Here is a 10,457-nt window from a genome sequence, read left to right as displayed (position 1 = left end):
CCTCAACGCATTTTTTTTTCTTCTAAAACTGCCAACTGTCGCTCTCTTTCTGTCCTAGTTCTTTTCTTTCTTTTTCCTTTCAACCATTATATGACCGTCGTTCTATCATAATTTATTTATTTATTTATTTTTCCTTTACTCTTCCTTTTTTTTCAAAAACTATTTTTCTTTTAAAAATTTCAAAGCGAATCTAACCCTTCGGACTGCTACCCGTAATAAGTCATATACACTCTTATGCTCATCAATTCGCCTACCCCTCGCTCCTGCTCCAATCTGGTCTTGGGGCTTGCTGCTTTTTGCTTTTCGCCCCTCCCTCTCTCCTCATGTCTACTAAATCTGTTTACTGCTATGCCTTTTAAGGGGACTTGCCTCTCTCTCTCTCATATCAGTGACAACATGTGCGCGTCCGTTCTTATACAACGACAAGGTATCAACCAGTCTAACGAATACATATTTCATTTTCACTTTTTCCTTTGGGGGTGGAAAAAAAATTAACAATACTTTGCATGTTAAGACAAAACTTTCGTTACTGGAGACTTAATCAAGAAAAACCACACTGACAACCGCACCTAAAAAAAATCTGAGCGAAGCAATAGGAACCAATAAAAATATGCCCTTACCTCTCTTATCGTCTGCTTCGTTTCTTTCCATCTTTTCTCTGTCTCTCGTCGTCCTCCTTGCTGCAGATTCTTTTCATGCATTCTGACGGCTGGCTATTATGTTTTTAGCTTTGCCCTCAAAGTTCAATTTCAATCTCTCTTTTCTTTCCGATAAATTCAATGTCAATCTTTCTTTCCTTTTTAATAAATTTTTTTTCAATGGTTATTTTCCCCTGATTTTTTTAAAAAAACATTTTTCTGGGCCATTTTCCTTTTTCCTTATATTTTTCAATGTTTTTTTTTTTTTTTTTTGCAAGAAAACTGAGTTCCAGATGCTTCAAAAATGTGTTCGTGGCTACTCATTCGTACACATCCAGAGATGTGATGTCCTAGGTCATCGGCATCATAATATAACCCTAACACTCCCTCTTGTCAGAGGGCCGGGCTGCATCCGTCGCTATCCTGGCTCACTGGAGTATACTTGTGATGTACTCTTGGACGTGTTCGTCGCTCCCAGCTCACAGGACCATAGATGCAACCCAGCAGGGCTACATTCTTACTTGTCTAGTGGTGGACCTCTCAAGGGTGATCAGACCCTCACTGGTCACTGGAAAATATCCTTCTGCTGCTCAGGGCACGCAAAATGTGCATGACCTTAAGTCCGTGTGGCAACATTGTCGATTTCGGCCGTCATTCTGGCTTCATGCTGGATCCAGTCTATTTCTTTCATCATCTGGCGTCAGGGCATACCTGAAACAAACTGTATCCTCATTCAGGCCGGCAATCGAGAAACAAGGAAAAACTCTGGGACATTTTTATATAACGAAACAAAATAATTATTCATAAATCGTTTTACACTTGGTTATAGTCGAGTTCTTTGATCCAAGCTTCATGATGCAGGTTGTTTAACTTAAGTTCCTCTAATTAATTTCCCAGCTAAGAACAAGAGCCTTTCAACTTAGCTCTTATGAGGGTTTCGCCCCCCCCCTCCCCCCAGGGCGGGGTGAGAGCGATGTGGACGCCTCGAATGCCAGCCAGTAAAAGGACTCTAACTGTAAAAAGCCAATCGTTTTTATCAAATCAGAAATTCCTCTTCCACCTTTCTGGAGTTATTCTTTCTTTTCTCTTAGCGCTTATCTCTACCAGACCTCAACTCCCCACATGCACTGAGGTTTTTACTTATTACCAATTAGGCATGATTAGTCACCCCAGGTCGAACAATGCCTGGCGGTGACCCCTACTCTTGACCCCCATTCTTCATCTCGCTCAATAGAGATTTTAAAAACAACCTTTCCATTGTTGACAGATATATAACAGCCGTGATATAGGAACAATTCTCGTTTGTCTTTTTCTTAAAAACCCCACACCGGCACTGATGTGATAAGCGATAACTATTTATTTCCCATTGAAATATTTTATTTCTTCTGGACAATTTTTCCTCTTCCTATCGCTACATAAGTACAAAATGGAAATTAAAACCGCTTAAGAACAACTATCATCTATTATCATATTTATTTATATTTTTTTTCTCATTGAAATATTTACTATTTCTTCTCTGGTGGACAGGAATCTCATAAACATCTGTTTTTCCTTGACAAAGTGTCAGCATGGCTCCCCCTAACCATACCTCATCATCTCCCATCTTCTCTTCCTTTATTTGAAAAGCAAGGTCATCTGGTGTCGCCAGGGATCTCGTCATATGTGTAGTTCGTTATTAAAAATCTTTTTTTTTGTTTTACAAAAGGTAAGTCTTATATTGTTTTTTATCCATTTTTTATTGTACATTTTATTTATTCATAAATTTCTGCCTCAATGATCTTCCATAAAAATTGACCCAGTAAACACACCAAATGATGATGTTGTAATTAATGTGTACAATGATGACGTCTACACAACAGTTTGGAGATCCTACTGAACTTTCTTCACTGAGGGAATGTTGGTGCTTCTTATTTATTTTGCTGGAGAAAGATGACTTTGTGACACATCGAATTGTATTTGAAAGCATTTAAACTATCAAACAGAAATAAAGTTCTGATTTTTGGTGCCCAGAAAACTTGGCCATTGAAAACTCGTCCATTTGTGATACTCACTGGTTGATTACCAATTGTAGGTACTGGTTGTGGAGTCACTAACTTGTAAGGGTGTGAGTCGGCGTTCACCAATTCAATATTTAGGACCAAGGTTGCAGATGCAGGAATTCCTTGAAGTCGACGAAAGTAGACCGTTAAAAGTGATTTAACAAGATCGCCGATTTTAACAGAAGGGTGTCACCAAATCACATCCTCACTTACATAAAAATAAGAAATAGAATTATCTCCGAAAAATAATGACACCTGACAAAGAACTCAAAATTACTGTATTGATATGAAACTAGCGAGACCAGTGGAAATTCCACAGGGCACTCATTCATATGGATGAATATGACAATTTTTTTTGTTCTAAAGTAACACTCGACACTACTTGTTTTTTTTTTAACTGAATAAACACTTTTAAATAAGTTGAAGGACTAAAAACTTACAAAGATAGGTAGAAAACGAACACTTAAAAAATCAATTTTATTTTTTCTAAAACAACAGTAGACAAGTAAAAAAAAATTGAAAATATTATGGGGTATGTATTTTCTTTTAAAGACAATATCTGCTTCCAGAGTGGCCAGAAAATGTGTTTCCAATAGATATTTATTCAATAATGGATCAGTTTCCTTACCCAGCAAAAATGGACGTATTTTCCATGGACAAGTCTTCCGTGGATGATTTTTCCATGGACGAGTATTCCTAAATTCGACTTCACACGAGACCATTTCATCAACAGACATTAGAGCAACATTACCATAAAACAGTTCAGTAGACCTTGTAGTGACCGCTATATATGGCCGGAACAAATCTTTAGCAGAGACATTCTCATAGCAATCACTGTGTCAATGGCTATGAATTTCAGAATGCACAAAGACACAACAGCGTAATTTGCCCATCTGCACATATGCAATAAAGGAACTGTTACGCTGCATGCACAGTGATACAACAAATAGTCTGGCACGTTCTAGAACATTGGTATATAAGCTTTTGCTGCAAAAATCAAACCAGTTTCTCTTCAGATTCCTTCAGCTCCATTTACGTCTAAGAGACTCCATCCATGTTGGACGTTAAATTATGTAACAAGACTTTCCGCACATTATGTGTTATTCTCAACATGAAAAAATTATCTAACGACATTCATTTTTCTTGGAAACCTTGTTATTTTGCGCGCGCACACACACACACACACATCACTAAAACAATTAATGACTTCCTTTTCCCTCCAAAAAGTAACCACGTGTGTCTCTTTTGTTCATGAAAATGTGTAATCATAAACGTTTTGCCTTTTCTACGAGACACACATTAACAAAGATTATGTCTAACGAACACTTGTTGCAAAACCATTAACGTTGAAATGATTCAAATGACTTTTTCTTAAACATGTTAATAAATGTTGATATTTCATCCCAATACAGCGACCTTGCATTCTTATTCAAATGTTGTTATTTTTCCAAAGTTGTTCACGCCTTTTAAATTTATATGAATGTAGATGTGGCACGATAGAACCCTTCTGTAAAATCGGAAATCTCATTAAATTTATCTTTAACGTTTCCAGTGATACTCTACCACTTTCAATTTATAGATATTCCTGCACCTGCAACCTTGATCTCTAAAAACAACGGATTCCGATTATGAGTTAGTGAACACCAACTCACACCACCACATATCCTACACTGGTGACCATCGTGAGTTCGGAATCTGACAGACACTCTGCTGAAATACGAGCAAACATTTTAGCACACACAAACTCTTTTCAAATTTGCACATGAATATGGAAACTGGTGATGTATCAGGCATGATTGGATCGCTCTACTTCAATAAGCGTTAATTGAATAAATTATGATGCGGGAATTCAGTTAATCATAACTCCTGCAGAATACGGATCGCAATCGAGGAATTGTCGAATGATAGCAGCGGATCAGAAAACTCGTGCGGCACAAAAATGGAAAATGCTACAGTGTCATCAAATTCAACTATGTTGGTATTGGCTATTAGGAGGTTGGATGCCTTTATACTCTTTTATATGCAAATAGTTAATTATCTTGTGGAATATTCTCCATTCAAATTTCTGTTGTGACCTTGCATCTGATCATTAGTTTAAATTTTGAATCTGGTTAGGTACTCCTCTGTTCAAACCTAAAACATGAAGGTTTTCATGTGAATTTTTATAGAATAAGTTTATTTGAATTTTTCTGCTTTTTTTGTTCTGATATGTGTTTCCTGGAGTTCTTCCGACCATACATTGTGTGGTATATATATATAAATTTGTATTAAAAATTTACCGGTGTCATCCAACTACAGGTTGACTGCCATTTCCTGTTGGGGGAGAATGTTGGAATTATTTTTTACCAATAATTATGCATCCCTCTGTTTATACATTTATTACATTTTTATTCTGTTTCTTATATTTGATTTTCTGTATCATATATTTTGAGTTTGTACGAAACTCCCTTTAATTTAAAGAAAAAGAGCAATGCTAGCTCCTTGATGACGTCACGAGCCCAGCACAAAATTTGGCCTCTTTTGGATTCCAGCGACGTGGAGAGTGGACGTAGATTCATTGCCCGGTGGAGATATGGAATTTTGATGAGCCCTCCTTCAAAGAAGACTACCTGGCAACAGAACACTGGGACACGACGAGGTGTACTTCTGAAGAATATTTACGTGGCTACGGTTTGCACATATTTGGAAGGAGTGTAATTTTTAAAAGTCTTTAAATTGAGAAAAGAAAAAGGCACATGCCTGACCGCCATCAATTTGTGAGTACGTTCCTAAAATTTATTGCATATGAGAGAGTTATTAATATAAGCACCAGCGTTTTTTGGGTTTTTTTTTTCATTATATGTTGTTACCTTGGCGTTCTTTGTTTTTGAATTTAATGCCTGCAAAGGGAAAAATTTGCAATCAAATTCATTGTAAATAAAATCTCTTCTTCGTTTTGAAACAAGACCTTTATATTTTATTCTTTACCCCCTTTTTATTTCATCCTTTTATTTTTTTTTATTTTTTTTTTTTCTACAGGCTAGTTATTTTCGCGTCGAATTTATGTGAAAGTGGATAAATTTCCGACAATAATAATAATCCATTTTACACTGATCAACCCCCACCAAAAAAAAAAGTGGCCATAAATGTGCTCATTTTATGTTAAATTATTATAGAAAAGTGATCCCCCACTTTTTTTTAAAACTAACATTTCATCATATCTTGGTAACTATTCATTTGCCGAAATTTTAAACGTTATTTTTGTTTTTAGTACCCCCGAAAACCTGTGAAGTGGTAATTTAAATGGATTTTTCGAGGGTGAAAAGATTCTTCATATTTACCAAAAATATGTATTATTGTAAAAAAAAAAATAGCATTGTTTTGTGTTATGTTTTGCTGGCCTCTCTATTTTACAGAAGGAAACAAAGAACAAAGAATTATTTTTTTTTTTTGTACGCACAATTTTAATGCTTAAACGACTACATGAATTGCACATTTCAAATGAAAATCTTATACGTTTTATTTTTTATTACCATATTTTTCTGTTAAGTTTCAGCTACTCGGCCGTTTTTTGGCCGTCTGTAGCTTCCTCAGATTTTTACAGAAATGTTCGCTATTTGGGGATGAAAGGGTGAAAGAGTGAATGAGGTCGGGGGGTGCGAGGAGGGCAGAGGAAAGAGAGGAAGGGAACAAGGGGGAGGGGGCGCTTGGTATGTCGATAATGTTTTAGTTTTGGGGTTTAAGGAACTTGTGGAGGAGGATCTGGGAAGTTCATTTCTGGTGTGGCTGAGGGCATAGGGATGCATGGAGGAAAAGGGGAATATGTGGGGGTTGGAGGAGGGGGTTACTTTAAAATTCGAGTCTTAATGTTAAAGTTTTTATGCGTCTCGTTGGTAAGATGATTTCTTGGTAAGTATGTCTTGACCTGTTGGGTGTTCGCTTATGTTTGGAGGCGGGGGGAGGGGCTATATATATATATATATATATATATATATATATATATATGGTAATCCGGAAGAAAGAGAGAGCCTGTTTCCTCCGTTTTCCTATAGGTGGCGTTAATGTCTGTCCACCCAGTTACGGAAGCACAAAATGTATATAATGGCACCCTTGAAATAAAAATAAATGTTTTTGTTATATTTTAATTTTAAACATTTTTTTTTTGATTTTTGCAAACATATTTAGGCTTTATTTTATTTTTTCAAACATATTTACGTTTTTTTTTTTGTTTTTTTTTGCAAACATATTTAAGTTTTATTTTTCCAACCATTTACGTTTTGTTGCTTGTTTATTTTCAAACATTTACGGTTTTTTTTTTTTAGCGTTTTTTTTTTTGTTGCAATTCTTAAATGAAAGTGCAGAATACTTAACGGTACCTACTTATCGTACTACCACGCTATTTTTAATTCAAGTTAAATTCAAGTTTTTATTTCTCTTACCTTGAAGTTGTACATAAAATCAATATTATGTTTAAAACAAAATCAACGTTTTTTTCACCCCTCCCTGTATAAAAAGTATATAAAAATACGTCAACTTTTTTTTAATCAATTATTTATTTTTTATATCGCATATTTTTTCACATAAAATGTTAAAACAAATGTGCCGTATCTTTACACCCTAAAAAATCCTTTAAAATTATCACTTGTGTAGGTGTGCTGAAAACGAAAATGAAGAAATTTTAGTTAAAAACAATTTTTGTGCGATGTGCAGTATGCACGCACACACGCACAAAAACATGGCGATCAGTGAAAACAATACCGAGTACACTGGATAATGAAGGAATATGAGGAAAACTACTTGTCGCGAACAAAAAAAGGTAAAATCCATTGAAAGCGGTCGGTGGTTGAGAAAATAAAGCTGTGTACGCATTATAAATGTTTCTTTTCTGTGTCTTACGTTATTAGTGCATTAGGGGTCATTTCGAGTTAAAAGTTTATTTACTGCACTCATCTGGACTAGAGAAAATCATGATTTAAATGTGTATGTCTCGTCTAAATAACTAACGATAATTCTCTGATATGGCCGACCAGACGGCCACGGGTGATCAAAAAGTCAGATCGAGCGTACCGCGTACCGGAAAACGAAATGAGACTAAAAAAACGGGCAAAAAAAAAAAAAAAAAAAAAACACGGCAAAAAAAAAAATTATCCACCAAGAAAATAAAACATAACAAATTAATCTGAAAAGCGCAAAGTTCAAGCCAAAAAAAAAAAAAAAAAAAAAAAAGGCCAATTGGCAATTTGATCTCATTTCGTTTTCCGGTACGCTCGATCTGACTTTTTGATCACCCGTCTGGTCGGCCATATCAGAGAATTATCGTTAGTTATTTAGACGAGACATACACATTTGAATAATGATTTTCTCCAGTCCAGATGAGTGCAGTAAATAAACTTAACTTGAAATGACCCCTAATGTACTAATGTATAACGTAAGACACAGAAAAGAAACATTTATAATGCGTACACAGCTTTATTTTCTCATAGAACCACCGACCGCTTTCAATGGATTTTACCCCAAAAAATATGTTTGGAAAAAATAAAAAACGTAAATATTTTTGGAAAAACAAAAAAGAAACGTAAATGTTTCCAAAACAGAAAACAACAAAAAATAAATATGAAAAAAAAAAAAAACCGTAAATGTTTGAAAATAAACAAGCAACAAAGCGTAAATGTTTGAAAAAATGAAACATATTTATGTTTGAAAAAAAAAACAAAAAAACTAAATATGTTTGAAAAAAAAAACCCTAAATATTTTTGAAAAAAAAAAAAAAATTAAATATGTTTGAAAAAAAAAAAACAACCTAAATATGCAAACATATATATATATATATATATATGAAATTCAATATTTTAATTTTCGAATTTGACATATATATATATATATATATATATATATATATATATATATATATGTATATATATATATATATATATAAATATATATATATATATATATATATATATATATATATATATATCAAATTCGAAAATTAAAATATTGAATTTCAAATATATATATATATATATATATATATATATATATATATAGTAGGAATTATCTCCGCTTGTTATTCGCTCTCTCTCTCTCTCTCTCTCTCTCTCTCTCTCTCTCTCTCTCTCTCTCTAAAACTGTAATTAGTAAAAACCTGAAGAGAGTGTTCAATACTATTGCAGAATTCAGAGCAAATGTTTATTTTTATACAGATAAAACGGTAATAAAAATAAAACAAAGAACATATATATATGTAAATAAATATATGTATATATATATATATATATATATATATATATATATATATCGTAGGAATTATCTCCGCTTGTTATTCGCTCTCTTTTTTAAGTCAGTTTTACTTGTTTACATCTCCATCCGCACCAACATATGGACGCGTTATGCGCAAATGAAATATTTTTTTAAAAGATTGAATCTTAAAGTAAGTAAATCATTTCTTCAGTTTTATTGATTTAAATAGAATTTATTTTTTGATCTTTCGTAAAATCTTTTGTTTTGTAAAATCTTTTCTTTCATGTAATATCTAATCAATCGGCCAGAAATTATTCTAAAACAGGTTTTGAAGGAAGCGTAAGCAGTTGAAGGCCAATAACAAAATTTGAGCAAGACATTATTTGCGTGAAAGGATTTGATACGTAATTATTTAAAGAACGTCTTCATCTATTTCTCTCCTCCATAATGGAACATGTCGACTTTGGTCGATGAAGCATTATTTATTAAAATCGAAGGATAAAATCGATCAGCGGGAAATAAATTCGTTCTTCTTCGTTATTATAACGAAATTCGAAAATTAAAATATTGAATTTCAAGTTAAACCAATGGTATTATTTACTATGTATGGTATTAACTGAATAGTCATGTCGCGGTAATGAAAATATCTAAAAATTACGAAAAACGATAAAGTCGAAAAATAATTATTAATGAAAACAGTTTTCGATAGACGATTGAGCAAAAATTAAGTTTTGCTAAATTGGCCAAAGATTGGCAATCTCCAAAAATACCGTTAGGGCTTACAACATGGCCGCCAGAAGAGTCACGTGATCCGGTTGATCCAAAACATGAATCGCTGTATTACGAAACCGGAAAACGCAAATTTAAAGCAAACTTTGACAAACAAGCATAATAATTAAGTACAAAAACAGTTTTTCAATATCATAATAATAAATAATTTATTTAGAACGGTCATTTAATAAACACTGTTTTAACTAAAAACAACCTAAGATTGTTTCTCAAAGTTTGCCTATTTTTATAACAACATTATATCAACAAAAAATTTAATACAAACAAATTGTGATTGTTTGTCAAAGTTTGCCTTCAAGGCTGCGTTTTCCATTTGCACGATTCATGTTTTGGATCAACCGGATCACGTGACTCTTCTGGCGGCCATGTTGTAAGCCCTAACGGTATTTTTGGAGATTACCCAAAGATTTTCAGTTTTCAAAAACATTTGCTTCCCTTTTTTTACGATTCTTTTCGGTTTCATTTTGGCAAAACCCAATCTTCGCTAATTTCTTCAAAAACTATATTCATTAATAATTAATTTTCTACCTTACCGCTTTTCGTAATGTTTGGATATGTTCATTATTGTGGCATGACAATTCAGTAGATACCATTGGTTCTATAATGAACAATATGTTTATTTTAAATAAATCTAACAAAAATAAAACAGAAATTTAAATGAAGACAACAAATTTTATTGCAAAAAATATTAAAAAAAAAAAAATAATAAAAGCTCCCAAAATTAGTTTAACAAAATAAATATAAACAACAAAGTAAAATAAAAATAAAAACG

The 10,457-nt window shown here is 33.2% G+C and overlaps 1 protein-coding gene across 1 annotated transcript in view; it reads left to right on the top strand.

The window, feature by feature from the left end:
• The first annotated feature begins 8,960 nt into the window (after positions 1-8,960).
• The window catches only part of LOC145269298 (uncharacterized), a 101,599-nt gene continuing 100,102 nt past the window's right edge, over positions 8,961-10,457 (top strand). Inside the window, exon 1 of the mRNA XM_080124988.1 lies at positions 8,961-9,086. The gene's annotated coding sequence lies outside the window, so the exon portion shown is untranslated. The remainder of the gene's footprint in view (positions 9,087-10,457) is intronic.

This window comes from Euprymna scolopes, chromosome 45 (genome assembly GCF_053919585.1).
Source record: "Euprymna scolopes isolate OS-2025 chromosome 45, ASM5391958v1, whole genome shotgun sequence".
Taxonomy (NCBI): Eukaryota; Metazoa; Mollusca; class Cephalopoda; order Sepiida; family Sepiolidae; genus Euprymna; species Euprymna scolopes.
This window is presented reverse-complemented; position numbering and strand designations above follow the sequence as displayed.